Source organism: Neopsephotus bourkii, unplaced genomic scaffold (assembly GCF_033783945.1).
Source record: "Neopsephotus bourkii isolate Nb327-2 ecotype Australia unplaced genomic scaffold, CSIRO-AGI_Nbou_v1 NB_1637, whole genome shotgun sequence".
NCBI classification, from domain to species: Eukaryota; Metazoa; Chordata; class Aves; order Psittaciformes; family Psittacidae; genus Neopsephotus; species Neopsephotus bourkii.
In genome coordinates this window covers 4,015,899-4,031,327 of record NW_026902112.1, presented here as the reverse complement: position 1 = coordinate 4,031,327, position 15,429 = coordinate 4,015,899, and the positions used below count along the sequence as shown (strand labels likewise).

At 51.0% G+C, this 15,429-nt stretch overlaps 1 protein-coding gene across 2 annotated transcripts in view; it reads left to right on the top strand.

Moving 5' to 3' along the window:
• The first annotated feature begins 4,307 nt into the window (after positions 1-4,307).
• The window catches only part of CYRIB (CYFIP related Rac1 interactor B), a 99,916-nt gene continuing 88,794 nt past the window's right edge, over positions 4,308-15,429 (top strand). For both annotated transcript variants that reach the window (XM_061374256.1, XM_061374259.1), the window contains exon 1: positions 4,308-4,428. The gene's annotated coding sequence lies outside the window, so the exon portion shown is untranslated. The remainder of the gene's footprint in view (positions 4,429-15,429) is intronic.

The following is a 15,429-nucleotide window of genomic DNA, read 5'->3' as shown; positions in this document are numbered from 1 at the left end:
AAAACCTTAACCTGGGGCAAGAGGTGTGTGAACTATGGATGTGGGACAGGGGAAGCAGTGTGGTTAGATACTCTGCCCTTGCTCAGTTCCTCCTTTGTCCCAGTATTTCAGGTATCAATATTCAGAGATCCGTTGATTCCAGTATCCTCTGTTCTCTGTCCTACTTGTACTACAGTGACATGTATTGATTTCATTTTGCAAGTGAAAATGGAGGTGGATCCCTCATACACTGTTTGGAGCAGAAGAGACCAAGATAAACATGTGCCCAGAGAACTCCCTTGTTCAAAGTTGGTCTGCTTACCCTTTTCCTGGCAAACTGCGAGATTATTATTGAACAGAAATCTCGTTAGTCATCAAAACCGGTGAAAGTGGTACAGGTTTTAAGTACCAGTGTGTGAAACCCAGAAGTAGCTCCCACTGCTCAACAAAAACCCATGCTCCAACTCTATCAATAAGATTTAAATGCTTCCCCCCTCCCCAGGCCATAGTTCTGTATGACAGTTCACTTGAGTGTCAACAAATTACTTTACTTTCCACTCACTCTACCCTATTACATAGTTTCATGCCATTCACACCCTCAACCAGTAACCCTCCTATGCCAAGAAACCAGAATATGACAGGAGCAAACATCCCTAAGTAAATAAAGTTCAGCTTCATCCCTTACCAAGTCAGCCTGGAGTTACAGCTGTTGCAGTGCTTTCATGAGACACCTTAGCCCTTCCTTAAAGCACAGCTGGAGGCTTTCAGATGGACACAATGCATGCGAACTGGAAGTTTTCATCTTTATAGCTGCAAACTGAAGATTTTCTTATCTAATACAAACTAACAGTTTAAAGTTGTCTTGATGATACTTTTATGGCTGTAAACCCCATGATTTACAGCTCTGTCATCTGCTGAGAGACTTCTCAAGTTTCTTCTTGAGATAAAGCTAAGTGTCATTTGCCAACTTGTACTTAAGCTGACACCCTCTGTGCTGCAGCATGCACAAAACCTTGAGTCTTGACCAGTTTTTGACAGCTGCTGTTGGAGTGACACTAAAAACGATAGTGTGTCATGGTACAGGCTTTGCCTTGTTCCTCTGTGAATTACAGAACAGATCCTGTCTGCATGAGGCGGATGTGTGCTCTGGTCTCTTTCTATAATTGGGGGGGGGGGGGGGGGGCAGGAGACAAGCAACTTGTGACAGCTGCCACATGTGCTATAACCAGGTCAGAACAGAGGAGAAGCTGCTCTCTTTGCTGCACCACCTGAAGAATGATTTGAGCAAGTTTTAAGCTTACCTGGAACTTTAAACCTGCAGTTTGTACCAGTTTGGTCTTGGTTCTTGCAGTGTGTGATCATAAGCATCCCCTCACCTCATGCATGTTGCTTTTTGCTGAAAGGAAGTGTGGGATTAGGTCTGTTCCCCCATGAGATTTTTTTCCCCAAAGCTTGAAGATGTTTCTTGTGCTTCAGTTACCACCAGAAATTAAGGGACCTGATTTTTCTCTCACTATGTCCCATTGCATAGATGAATCACCATTGAACGTTCAGACTAGACTCCTCTAGAATAGCTTCCCTAGAGGTTGTTTCATGGTATCTACTTTTGTTTAGTTCAAAGCAATAGCATTAGGCTTGGTTTTTTTTGTAACTAAGTAATTCCCCTAGTCTCCAGAGAATAGTCCAGGAATAACTTACCACAGCTGCTTGTAAACTTACAAGAGCAAGGAGTACTGTGCAGTAGCTTAAGTTTGATGCTGTTCTCAAGCCTAGTTTAGTGAATTTCAGACCAAAGAAAACCAAGCCACCTCCTGTGCTGAGCATGCACATGAGAAGTCAGTAACTGATTGTTGGCCAAGCAGGGGTTTGTGATGGTTTTCTGTTGGAGCCTGCAGCCTTCCTCAGTGACCTGGTGACACCAGGAGCCACAAGCTGCTCCAGAGACACCTCAAAGATGAAAGCAGATGATTTTTCATGTTAATAAAGATTATACTGCCTGTAATCACCTGTCCATACTGCAAGCCAACCCATCCATGGCTCCAGACTTACAACATGTCCTAGCCTTACCTTTATTCATCATAGATTTTTAATTCAAAGCTGTAGCTCTACTTCAGTAATGAGGCAGGACAGCAACAGCCCCGAGTAGCTGAGCAGTGAGTGAGCTGCAGCCAGCCACATGCTCTTGTTTCAGCTGAGACTATTTAGTGTGCGAAAACCCACCAGGAGCTGGAGAAAAGCCCTGTGGAGCAACTCCAGGACTACTGCAGTAGTTCTGAGCTCTGCAGATAGAAGTGCAGGGGCAAAGGGCTGATTTTCGGTCCAGGATGTTCCTCAGTCTCCATCCTCCCTACAACCTCTGCAGAAAGAAAGAGGAGAATGAAAGCTAAACCTGCCCTGATAGGGGTGCACAGAGCTGCTGGCCTTCTTGAAAGGGAATTTTAGCAGCTTGGACACCTGGACAACAAGGAGCATTCAGCTTCATGTGACAAGAACTTTCACTGAGTGATGCTGGAAGATGGGCACTTCCAAGTCTTCTGCAGAGAACAGGAACAAACCTGAACTCTGCATGTGCTACAAGTTGGAGGTGTGAGAAGAACAGAGGGATGGGGGTTAGGGTTGATGATCTTTTGAGGTCCCTTCCAATCTCTAGCATACAGTGATACTGTGATACTGTGATACTGTGATACTGTGATGGGGGCAACACAAACCACAACTTGGACACCTTGGAAGGAGAATGAATGACTCCATTTGTCAACATGTGAACATCAATCATAGAGACAGCAGCTCTCCTGTGAGCACTGCCTGTAGATGGGCCATATACTCACCTGAAAGCTCAAGGTAATGCAGAGCTTGAATTGATATGAAGAAGCGAAGGTCCTTGTCCAGGAGATGCAGCAAGATCTCAGCAGATGATAATGGGGAAGGGAGAGCAGTGGTCAGCACTATGCAAGTAGCTGCTGTAGTCACTGGGCCTTGTGAAGGAGCAGAAGGCACCAGATGTGCAGGCAGGACCCATGCCCAAGATCCAATGAGCAGGAGCATCTGGATGTAAGCCCTGCCAGCCCCACCTTAGGCATGGTTCTGCCACCCCCACTACCTTCTTGGAGCAGGTCTGGAATGGTCGCCTTGTCTAGGGCGGAGTTTTTCTCAGGATCATCCTTTAACTCAGCACCTGTGTTCCTGCCAGGTCTGTCTGAGCGAGATGCTGCCAGGTCCAGCAGAAAAGCTCCTTCTGTTCCCCCTTCCCTGCCAGGATGCAGAGAAAGTTGAGATGAAAAAGAAAATACAGAATTTTGGGGTGTGAAAATCCTCTGCTTCAAAACCCTTAAGAACTGCATTTTATTCCTCTCACTTGCACACAGCAGTGTTCTGCCTGAATGTCTTTCATGCAAAATGTGGCCCCTGGTAGTGTCTGTTTAGAGCAGGGTCTGCTGCCCTCATCTCTATCTGCCTTGGGCCAAAAACAGGACTTGGAGCCATCGTGGCCATGATGGTGAGAGCCATGCACTGGTGTAGAGCATCTGCGGCTGCAGTGAGCTCAAGTGTCACAGCCCCCTGCCAGCAATAGACAGTAAAGCCAGGCAGCAAAATGCTGTTTAGAGCTATTACCTTAACACATGTTACCCCCATCTAATCCCTGTCCCTTCCTGAGAGGGATTGGTGGTGCCGGAGAACAACAGCATCTGTCGCTGGAGGGAGAGCTTCCTGCTGGGCAGACAGGGATGGAGATGCCATGTCCTGGGGGGACCCTCGCTCCACCGAAATGCCACCAATAGCCAACACGAGACGGAACAGCAACTGAGCAGGGTGCCTCAGGGCTGCCACAACTGCTCCAGAGATGGAAGGAGCTGTTGGGGTTTGAAGGAAAATACCACCTTTGATGAGTTATTTCTTTGGTTAGGATCAGTCTTAAAGCCAGGTGCGGCTACCAGAGTCTGCAGCGGGGATATCTGGAGTGGCCAACAGCCCTATCCCTGCGCTGTCACCGCGGTGCCGGCCTGCAGTCCCCGTACCCCTATGAAGCCATAGGCTCTGCGGCCGCACGGCTGACGGCCGGGTTTGGGGCACAGAGGCATCCAAAGTTTGCCAGGCACTGCCGCAAGCCGCCGGTACCTCCCTATCCCGGCGCGGGCTGCCCGACCCTGCCCTGGAGCACAAGGCCGGGGACACCGCAGGCTCCAGCCCCGGGTGGGGCTGAGGCAGCGGGCTCAGCCCTGCGCTAACCCCACAGGGCTCCCTTCCCGAGCGGGGCTGCCCGGCTGCAGCCGCAGCGGTTGGGGGGAAAACGGGGCTCGCGGCCGCCTCCCCCCCCCCCCCCCCCGCACACACACACACACACACCCCGCGCCGCTTCCTTCTACAGCGCCGCGGCACCGCAGCAACCTGTGCCCGTGACGCCGCCCGGCACCCGGAAGGCCAGGCTGAGCCCGCGGGCCGCCCGCCGCACAGGTAGGCTGCCACGGAGCCGGGCGCCGCATGAACGGGGCGGCGGCTGCCGGCGGGCGTCCCCCCCAACCCTGCGTCAGCGCTGAGGGGAACCGGGGGTGGGTGCCTGAGGCGAGCGGACATCGCCTGAGGGGAACCGGGGCGGAGCCCGAGCGGAGCGGGCATCGCCTGAGGGGAGCGGGCAACGCCTGAGGGGAGCAGGGGCTGGTGTGAGGGGAGCGGGCACCGCCTGAGGGGAGCAGGGGCTGGTGTGAGGGGAGCGGGCACCGCCTGAGGGGAGCAGGGGTCCGTGTGAGGGGAGCGGGCACCGCCTGAGCGGAGCAGGGGTCGCTCTGCGGGGAGCCGGGGTAAGCAGCCGGCAGCAACGGGCCCGAGGTGCGGCTCCGCTGACCCGTCCTGGCGGGAAGGCGCAGCCCCGCGGGGGCGGCGGAGGGTGCTGGCCCCTGCCCGGCCGCTGCCCGCCCCGCCGCTGCCCGCCCCGCCGGGCCGCCTGTGGCGCCGCGGGCAGAGCCGGCGCCGAGCCCTGTTTGGGTGAAGGCCGGAGCCGCCGCCTCGGTTCCCCTCAGCGCCCGGGGCTGCGCGGGGCGCGGTGTGAGCGGCTGGGACGGGAGAGGCTGTGCCCGGGGATGGACCAACCAACAGCACCCCAGGAGCTGCCAGCCTGAGCCCCAGCAGCAGTACCCTGGGGCTGGCCTCAGGGGGAAGCCCGGTTTGGTGCCACCATGGTACCACCCCGGGTTGGGAGCAGCGGGGATGTTAGCTCTGCTTGCGGCACTGTGCTGAGTGCTCTGCGTTTGTGCCCCGAAGCTCGGGCAGTGCCAGGATGGAGGCTTTTCAGTCCTCACTCATGTAAATGTTGCATGTAGGAGTTCAGCCAGGGATGGGCTGGACTGGACTGTCTGGTCAGGAGGTGAGCACTGCTGCTGTGGGGGATTCGGTACTTCCTTGTCTGGGCAGGTTGTAATGGTGACTGTGTGAAAACTGCCCCTCTCTTAAGCTGTAGCGTTTCAAAAGGGGTAGTGGTGAAATGGGAAATAGCACAGAGCAGCCCTGTAACCATGAAGACTGGCTTAGAGTGGTGTTACCCTTTCACTGCTTTATGAACTGTTATCCCTAATATACATGGCCCAGAAAGCTACGAGGGGTACACTTGCTTATTTGGTGTTTCGTTGGGTGTGTGATTAACACAGCGGAGGCCCTCTATTTCATTCAAACCCCACATCTGCACCCGAACCGAGAACCGTTTCAAAGAGATGTGGGATTTCATCGGAAGCGCAACACCATCTTTATTTCAGTGCTTGACTGAAACCAAGCCTGGCAGCAGGCTGGTGCCTGTGCCATGTCAAGGACACCAGCACTGCTGCTGTGGGGAGCGGGGAAGTGTTCAGGGTGCCCGCAGGAGGTCAGAGGGACCCCTCCCAGGTGCAAACAGGCACCCTGGGTCATTTCACTTCTTAGCACTGTATGTCAGAGCTGCCTTAGCCAGAGGCAGCTCTTACTGCATGGCTCCTGTGGTGCTCCTACTCGGTGCTGGTCCAGGCATTAGGATGTTCTCAAGCTGCTGTTGCAGGCAGTGGTTCCTACCTGCTGCTTCCTCTGGTGAGATGAGACCAAGAGGCACAACAGTGTTTTCTGTCAGTTGTCATCACTCGGTTCGCCAGGGAGCACCGGAGTTCAGTGGTGGGATTCCTCTGTGGCTCAGCAGAAGCACCCCTGGCATGATGGGGTTTGTGGGCAGGCCTGAGGTGGTCTCCATAGCTTAGGATCCATCAGGAACACTCGTACCAACAGGGCTTTGAAAAACCTGCCCAATAAGTCCTAGAGCACCCGTTTCTCTTGCTGAGATCAATGGTTCAGACTGCTCAGCAAGGAGCATGTGCGATGGATTTTCAATAACCTGCATGGCACAGCTCGGGCTCAAAGGGAAGATAATGAGGCCTCATCCTGTGCCTCTAAATGTGAGTGTGCTCAGAGAGAGAAGGGGAAGGAGATGCTGCGCTGTGGGTAGTTAAAAGCTTAATGCCGCCTCCGGAGTGTGGGAGGGCATGGCCACTCTGAACTGCTATTGCTTTCTACTCGGTGGTATCAGAGGATAAATAGTGGCTCACAAGAATAAAGATGTTTGAGATACTTCCTGTGCTTGCTGGAGAAGAACAAGACCAAGAGTATTTTGAAAGTAAAAGCATACTTCCTGTGAGAAACTTTTGCTGCGGCAAAGGGTGAGATGGTTTTAGAGCTGGAGGCTCAGCTGAGTGATTCAGGGTCCGTGTGAGGCAGAGCAGAGGGCACCGAGCACTGGCCTGTCTGAACCTGCAAATGGGGCATCATGCACAGCATCATGTGCTCCTCCTGCTTCCCTGGGAACAGGAGGAGAGGCCGTGTCCTGTGCCTGCAAACCACCTTGAGAACCTGATTACAGACTGCAGGTTGGTTCATCTGCAGGTATAAACCAGCCTGCCCTGGTTGACTACAGTCCAGAGGCCCAGCTGAGAGCAGGGCTCTTGGCTGCCCAAGCAAAGTAGTTGCAGGAGTGTGATCCCATCGTGGGCTTCAGAAGTGTTTTTGTCAGCTGAAGGTCATTCCTGCAGCCATCTCTTCACCCTGGCTTAGAAAGGCTTGTCTCTGAGGTTAGCTCAGTCCAACACCTATCTCTCTGATCATCTGGTTTAGGTTTTCCTTTAGTGCTTACCCAGGCTGTAAGCTTATCTGCTGAATCACTGTCCTACTGCAGACCTGCACAGTGCCACCGGGAGCTGAGCCTGCCTCCCTGGCTCCCAGTGCTTCCTTCCCCTGCAGCAGCACAGCTCTGAGGGAGGAGGTGGCTGGAGCGGCACTCACCGGCTGCGGGAATACAGCTGCTGGAGCCGGGATTTCAGACCTGCTGTGTCCTGCAATGAGCAGAAAGCTCTTTGTGCAGTGTCTGCAGTTCCTGAGCTGCTGGAAATCTTTGTTCTGTGCTGCTCTGTGCAGAGCTTCATGCAGCCTGAATTTTCTTTTGGTGCCTTGGTTCTATTACTGTCTTTGCTGGGTGTATTTTAAAACTCCTCTCCCCAGCGGGTTCTTTGTTTGTTTCTGAATACTGCTCACATGAATTTATCCCTTTAAGATCTTCCCACACCAGAGATGCTCAAACTGAGTCTGTGTGTGACCTTGTGGTATTAGGTGGGATAAATCTAATAGGTAGCTTTGGTTTCCGTTCCCAGCAGGTTTTTCCATGGTGCAAGCTGCTTTTCTATCATCAAAATGCCATTTTTATAAAATGCTGAGTTTGATATCTGCAGTGCAGAAATGCTGTAAGATCTGCTCCACGGTGCCCAGTGGACAAACTCTTTTATTTCTCAAAGGCTTTCTGGATAGAAAGGGAAAAATACCAAATGTTTCAACCACAGCAGAGAACAAGGAATTTTATCTGAGTCTCACTAAAATGGTCTTTCTTAGAATCATAGAATGGTTTGGGTTGGAAGGGACCTTAAGGATCATCTGGTTTTTGTCTCAGCCAGAATTAGAGAACTCCCCCCGCATCTGCCTTGTTCCCAATCTTGAGGTCAAACCTCCTGGCTACAACCCTCGCTCTGTAAAAAGAGAAATATAGACACTAGTTGTAATCTGTGCTATGAAAATCTAATCTGTGACCTAATTTGTTGTGATACCATGAAGAACCTGTCAGGAGCAATCACTGTAACCCGTGGCACGGCTGCGCTGCTGCTTTCCAGGAGCACTCACTCGTTTCAGCCTCAGAGGGAGCGGTGTCACGCTTAGTCTGCATTTGGGCTTCTCCACTGCCAAATTTGGGGAATAATACGCAGACAACTCGCAGATCACTTTTGTTATGCTTTCAAAATTAAAAGTGGGCAGCCTTATTACATGTGGAAGTGAACCTCTTCTGCAGGACAATCCCTGCAGAACAAGCTGGTTTGAAACAGGCTGGGGTTGGTCATGCTGGAGAAGGCTCAGGGAGACCCTGTAATAGTCTTCCAATGCTTAAAGAGGCCTACAGGAAACCTGGAGAGGGGCTTTTGACAAGGGCCTGTAGTGATAGGTCAAGGGGGAATGGCTTTAAATTGACAGAGGGAAGATTTAGGTATGAGGAAGAAATTCTTTACTATGGGGGTGGAACAGGGTGCCCAGAGAAGCTGTGGCTGCCCCATCCCTGGCAGTGTTCAAGGCCAGGTTGGATGGGGCTTGGATCAACCTGCTCTAGTGGAAGGTGTCTCTGCCCATGACAGAGGGCTGGAAATGGATGAGGTTTCAGGTTCCTTCCAACCCAAACCAGTCTGTGATTCTGTAAAACATGTGGGAAGGAAAGTGAAATGTAACCAAAACCGGACCATTTTCTGTGCATGTTGTAATAGCTGTTTGTGTACCTGTTAATTGCTAATGACCTTGTCTGTGGTAGCAACTTGGATACAACCAGCTCACTGGGTGAGTGGTTAGAGTGACGTGTCTGAACACCCTTTGAGTTAAGTTTGTTGTTCTTTTAGGAGAAAACCCAAGGTGTTCTGTGGAGCGTTACTGAAGCCATAACACTGCCAGTCTTTCTCTGCAAGGCTAGAGAAGGCAGGAAGGTTTTACAGGTCAGGGATGCACAAATAATAAGCTGAAAAACTGGTAATTGTGTTCCTATGTGCTTGCCCTGCTGCAGGGAGAAATCTGAACTGAGGAACAGCTGCTCTGTCAGAAACAAACAGCAGAGCTGGGCTTCCAGTTTCATCATTGTAGAAATAACCATTCATTTAAAAACAGAAATATTACCCTTAAAAGGCTTTAATTGAAAGCACGAAATGAAAATGTACATGCAGTCTATTCATAGCTGCCAAGACCTCTGTACTTAGTGAGACACCATCAGACTGTCTGGACTTCGAAAACCTCTGGGTTGCTATCCGGGTTGTGGGATCCAGTAAGATGCATGTGCAACTTGAGGCCATGATGCCTTCTCTGCTCGCTCTTACAGAAGCTACCTGTGCTGCTGTAAGGCACTGGCTCTTACACTTCTGATTTTCAGCTTCCTCTTTATTTTCAGCGCTTGTGCGCATCTTGCTGCCTTGCATACACTGGGTGCACGTAGCAGAGTGAGTGCATTTGGGCAGTACTTTGTAAACTTGGCGTTTTTACATATACCCTGGGCACTCAGTGCTCAGGTTTCAGTGTGTTATTTGTTGTTTTTGGTTCACTCCAGGCTTTTCCCTCCACCCACTCACTTCCTCTCACAAATGTTTCCTCATTTCACCATGTTTTACACACATTTTAGGTTGCTGCCTGTTGCAGGCAGGCTCAGCGGGAGACGAGCAAGGATGGGTGATGGAGAGGAGGAGCAGAGGCAGGGAGAGGGTGTTCGCATGTGTGTGGGGCGAGGGCATCTGGATGCAGGTGTATTTTGGAGCAAAGGCTTGGAAGCAGGGTGGATGTATGGTGGAGGTGTGCAGTTTGAAGAGGGCGGATGGCTGTATGTGTCCTCAGGGTGGAATCACCATCTCTGGAACTGTTCAGAAACTGCACTGATGAGGCCCTTAGTGACAAGGTTTAGCAGTGGACTTGGCAGCCCTGTGGTAGAAGTTGATGAACTTAAAGGTCTTTTCCAACCTAGTTGGTTCCAGGATTCTGTGTCAGCATGCACACAGCTGGGAGACACAAGGCACGTGGGGCTGGTCCGTGTGTGAGGTTTGAGGAAGGTGCATGCTCCATACCAGAATGCAGCTGACTGGGGACCCGCTCCCCTCCTCCACCCAGCACAGACAGGTTGCTCTGCCTCCAAGACTTGTTCTTAGAGCTTAAAAGCATGCCTTAATGTGCCATTTTATTCTATCTGCTTCTTATTTCTAACAAAGGTTTCCCAGCTCCGCTTGGACAACACCAATTTCTCAACTACGCTGGGTGCATCTGGCAGCTTACAACCTGTTAAAGAGAGGGGAAAAAACCCACCATGAAAATAGCATCTCTATAGTTTTAAATTAGGCAAGGGCTAAAATTAGAAAGAACAGGTCTGTCTGTGGCTGTGCAAACCAGCAGAGAATTAACATTCATCTGCTGCTGAGCAAGGCAAGCAGAGGTTTGCAGCTTGCACTTTCTTTGCCTTGTCCTGCTCTTGTCCTTGCAGCTTCTCTCCCCTGTAGGGCTCAGTCAGTAGTCAGCACAGAGCTGTACAGATGCCACTTGCTGTGTGCCAACACTAGCACTTCTTTCAGCACTGTGAAATGTTAGCAATAGCCAAAGTGGTTTTATGGCATTCCTTTAATGTCTGCTCAGCTGCTATGAATGGTTCACCATGCTCAGGTCACTTGCCAGAGCCCTGGATGTACCTGAGTCCCATGCTGGGGCCTGTGTCTACCCACCACTTCCTCGGAGAGACAGGTGCCCCATGACACTTGTGCTTGTTTCCTCTCCCCAGCTGTGGTTTACTTTGCTCAGCTGGAACTGTGTCACTGTTAATGGGGCTGCAGCAGAAACCAGTCACTGAAATAATTTATATCACAAGTGTAACTTTAGTTGGGTTTGGTTCTTTGCAGGTCCATCTTTAATTTTACATGCTGGCACTGTTTCCATTTGCAGCTAGACCCATGCAAATGGGATTAGATATTAGGAAGATATTCTTTACTGTGAGGGTGCTGAGGCCCTGGCACAGGGTGCCCACAGAAGCTGTGCCTGCCCCATCCTTGGCAGTCTTTAAGGCCAGATTGGACAGGGCTTGGAGCAAGCTGCTCTAGTGGAAGGTGTCCCTGCCCATGGCAGAGGGTTGGAACTGGATGAGCTTTAAGGTCCCTTCCAGCCTAAACCAGTCTATGATTCCAAGCTGAAGTGGGCAATAGATGGGTGGGAAACTTGTTGCTGGAGGGCAGAATGATAAGAAAAAAAGGATCTTGAGCTGCTGAGGAAGAGAGCTGCAGGAGGGGTGCTGTTACTTGGTTCTGCTGGTGGAGGTGACATCTGATGGAGATACTCATCTTTGGTGTTTGAGGGCAGAGAGAACACCAGGAGCCTTCCCATCTCTCCTCCCTGCCCTGGGAACCACTGCGCTGGGCACCACTGGAGATAAACTAACTCCTGGAGTGAATGTTCTTCCACCCTTAGCATATCCAGGGGAACTGGAGGTCACTTGGAAATCAAAATTAAACAACGCCTCGGTGCAGCTTTGAAACATTTACTCACAGGGCTGGCGGCTGAACTGCTGAGCTCCCTCCCATAACAGTACAGGAGACAGGGCTCTGGTTTGGCTGTCAGCAGCCAGCAGTGACTGCAGAGCTTCACCAGCAATGGCAGGGCTGCATTCCTGCCCCTCTCACCTTGCTCTCATTGGAACCCACAGGGTGCTGAAGCAGAGAGGGCTGGATTGTGTCAGACACGTTGCTGCCCAGCAGCTTGTGCTGGAAGATTTGAAGTGTCTGGGCAGCTGCAGGCCAGGGCCAGCACTGAAGGACCATCCCAAAATGGGAACAGCCATGTGGCTGTGCTTTGGAGGAGGGCAGCAGCCCACACTGAACCCAGAGCTGACTTGTTTTCCCTGGGCTGTGCCCTCTCTGAGCTGCCCAATGGAGAGACAACCAGAGCTCATCTCTGTAAGCATCCCCACGTGGTGTTCTCCTGAGGGTAGACAACTGCTGCCATTGGGGTAGAGTTATGTGATGTATGATTTATGTTCGACCCAACTCAATGCCTTGCCAGAGACACTCCCCATCACACCCTGTCTCTGTATCTCTGCAGTCTGAGATCTCCAGGGATGATTTGAGTTTTCATGATGGTGGGTATGGGCTAGTCAGCAAAACTTAAAGGGAGAAAATAGGAGCCCCGTTCCTAATTCTGTTCTGCTAGTCCTAGTACTGAGGAGGGCAGACGCTCCAGCCTGTGAATCCTCATCCCTCTAAAGGACTGGACATAGGACAGACACACTCTGTGCATTCGTGGGTCTGTCTGGCAGCCTGTTTATGTTGAGGTGTGAAGGAGTATCTACTGTATGTGGCAGCATCCTTGTGTAAGTGGGTATCCTAGGTACCTGCTGGCAATGGCCTGCAGCAATCTGTCAAATGTGAATGAAGAAGCCACTCACACCTCTATTTAAGGGTTGAGATCAAGTTTCTTTCCCAGGATTCTCACTCTGAAAGGAGATTGTTTTAGGAACAGCTCTGAGCTGTAAAACTTGTACTGGGACTTCTTGTGCCCAGGATTCACAGCCCATCAGACATCCAGGTTATTTGCACTGCTGTCATTGCATCTGTGAGTGAAAACTGCTTTCAGTCTACTTGAACCTGTCCTAAGTCTGCTGTTATCCAGCTGTTTGCCTGGATGTGACACGAGTCACAACACCTTTAAAACATATTTATGCATTCAGGGTACACCTAGGATTTGTAGCTGCTGCTCATACTAAAAAAATGGTCTTTTCAGCTTATTGATGTTCTGTTTGGTCTGTCATCTTTTCCTTAAAAATAAGCTACTGGATGTGAGAAGCAGTTGGTAGATGTACTTGGAGCTATTTCCTTGCAGAGGAACGCCACCCGGGTGGAGATGACAATAACCTTGAATGCTTCTGTATGGGGCTCCCAGGAGATCATGTAGCTGGTACAGGACGAGTATGTTCTTCCTCCCTCAGACTCCTGTGGCACATCAGTCAGTTTGAGGAAGCAAGTGGGGCCCAGAAGGGAAATAGTGTGCTTGAGTGGGCATGTAGGGAAAGCACTGATCCTGATAACCTTGCGTGCCTGCTAGAGTGCTTATCCAGAGCCCTTGGAGAGCACCAGCAAGGCCACCCAAAAGACTGTGGTTTATCAGCTGGTTGCCCAAAGCTGTACAGGTTTGGAGCTGTTCCTGGGCAACTGTTGTTCTCATAGAGCTGAATACAGTTGTTTGCATATTGCACAGCACTGGGGCTTTTCCTCTTCCTCTTAACTCTGTTTGGGCTCCACTGTACATGTGTCTGTGAGGGAAGTCGCGTTCTCAGTCAGCACCCAAATTGGTGTAACTTCCCCTGGGCAGTGGCTCCCATAACTGCTGGGGAAGGGGAAGGGCTGAGGCTGCTCTGTGGGGACCTCAGAACTTCCCCTGCGTTTGTTCTCCTCCCCTGGTTCCTCACACTGCCGCTGTCATGGGACATGCACCAGCTGGGGCGTCTGCCACAGGGGATGCTCGTGTCCACCCGCGAGGAGCCATGGGCTTCCTGTAAAATCCCCCGATGAAGTAACAACTCACACCCCATCCAAACTACTATGCACGTACCCGGCCATAGCCCAGCCTCCCGTCAGCCCCACCGCAGGAGGAGACCATAGGCAGCCCCACTGGCCCTGCCTGCGCACGGGGAGCGGTTACCCCTCACTCCCCTCTGCTGGGAGCTGTGCCACTGGCTGCAGTACAGGTGAGAGGAAGAGGGTGAGCCCTGTTTCTGCCTGCAGCTGTGCCAGTGCATCCCAAACCTTGGTTCAGCACAGGTGAGACCCAGCAACTTGCCAAGTTGGTCCTTCTCTCCAAATCTGCTCATCCTTTTCTGCAGGATGGAGCCCAAACCCACAGCCAGGCTTCCTTGGGTTCTGGAAGGTTTGACCTACCAGGGACTGGTAGAGTCTGTAAGGCCATTGTGGTTGTGTCCCTAATGTACAGATCATCTTTCTCACAATGCGCTGAACAATTTCTGAGCTGGAAGTGTGGAGAGAGCCTGTGCCTGGGAACCAGGCGAGCCACCCACTCTGTGTGTACTGGTTTATGTCCTGCACTGTTCTTATGGGCTCCAGTCCTACTGTGAATTCCACTGACATCAGTAAAACACTGACAACTCCCCCAGGTGGAGCTGATCAGGATCAGAGCTCTTGGGAGATGAAAAAGTTCAATGGTGCGAAAGATGTATTTTCTCTTATCCCAAAGCCTCCTTTTGCCCTAGACACCATTACTGCAAGCGCAATAGATCAGTGTAGGTTCCAGCACTGTAAGAGGATGTACCAGATAATGCAGGGAACTTCAGAAATTGCCTTTCCTTTCTCTGAGGTCACTTTAATCCCTTGAGTGTCCAGGGATTAAAAGATATTTGATGAACATCCTAAACATTCATTGCACATTTCCGGTATCCATCTGACCTCAAATCCTGAATGCAATGAATTTGCATTTGCTTCTAAAAGTGTCTCATTTTGTGAATCAAACTGTCATCACGTTTGAAAATGAGACATTTGTATCTCTTGGAGTTTAAATTGCAGGATCAATTTCCCATTAATACTAAGGGTGTTTAAAGGACAAATTCTCTGCCTACTGCAGTGAAAATTTACCCCGAGGTATGACATTTCACCTGCCAACGAGTATAAGAGGGTTGAATATAATGGACTGGAATAGCTAGATTTGCACTTGCTGGTAACAAAAGCTGGTGAGCAGTGGAGGATCCCATTACAGAAAACCTTTCCTATTCATTTTCTCCCCCTCCTTTTTCAGCCTTCAAAACTTGCATGCTCTTCGCAGTTTATAGAACTGCACTATTCAACAGCCCGTGCCTGAATTGTCACAGTTTAATCATGCACCATGTGAGTGGATAAACAGAGCCCTGAAGAGCTTCCACTCAGAAGGGCGTGAAGAAATGGGAGCACCAGGGTACATCCCAAGCCTCAGAGCTGAGCAGCATCCACACAACCTGGCTCCAGCTTCACCAGTTCCTGTGCAGGACTGCAGAGCTACGAGTCCCATCACATGCTCTTCTGGTCACAGCTATGCTGATGGGCAGGGATTTGCCACAGCTTGGCTCTACTCCTCAGTGTGGCTCCATCCTGTGTTAGAAGACAGGAGGAGGACAGTTGGCAAGCCTCAACCCCCTCCTCCTCAATGAAATATGGAGGCAACTGGAGCGAGCCAGCAGCAAGCTAAAGCACATGGAATAGCTGCAGATAATGTGAACCCAGGGGCATGGTGAACCTGAGCCTCTGCTGAGGCATGTTTCCCTGAGGAAGTGCCAACATAATCTCAGAAAACATACCATGGAATTGCACCATACTGTCCCTCCCTTGTGCTATCACGGAAACCAGATGCCAGGATGGAAAAGCACCAGGA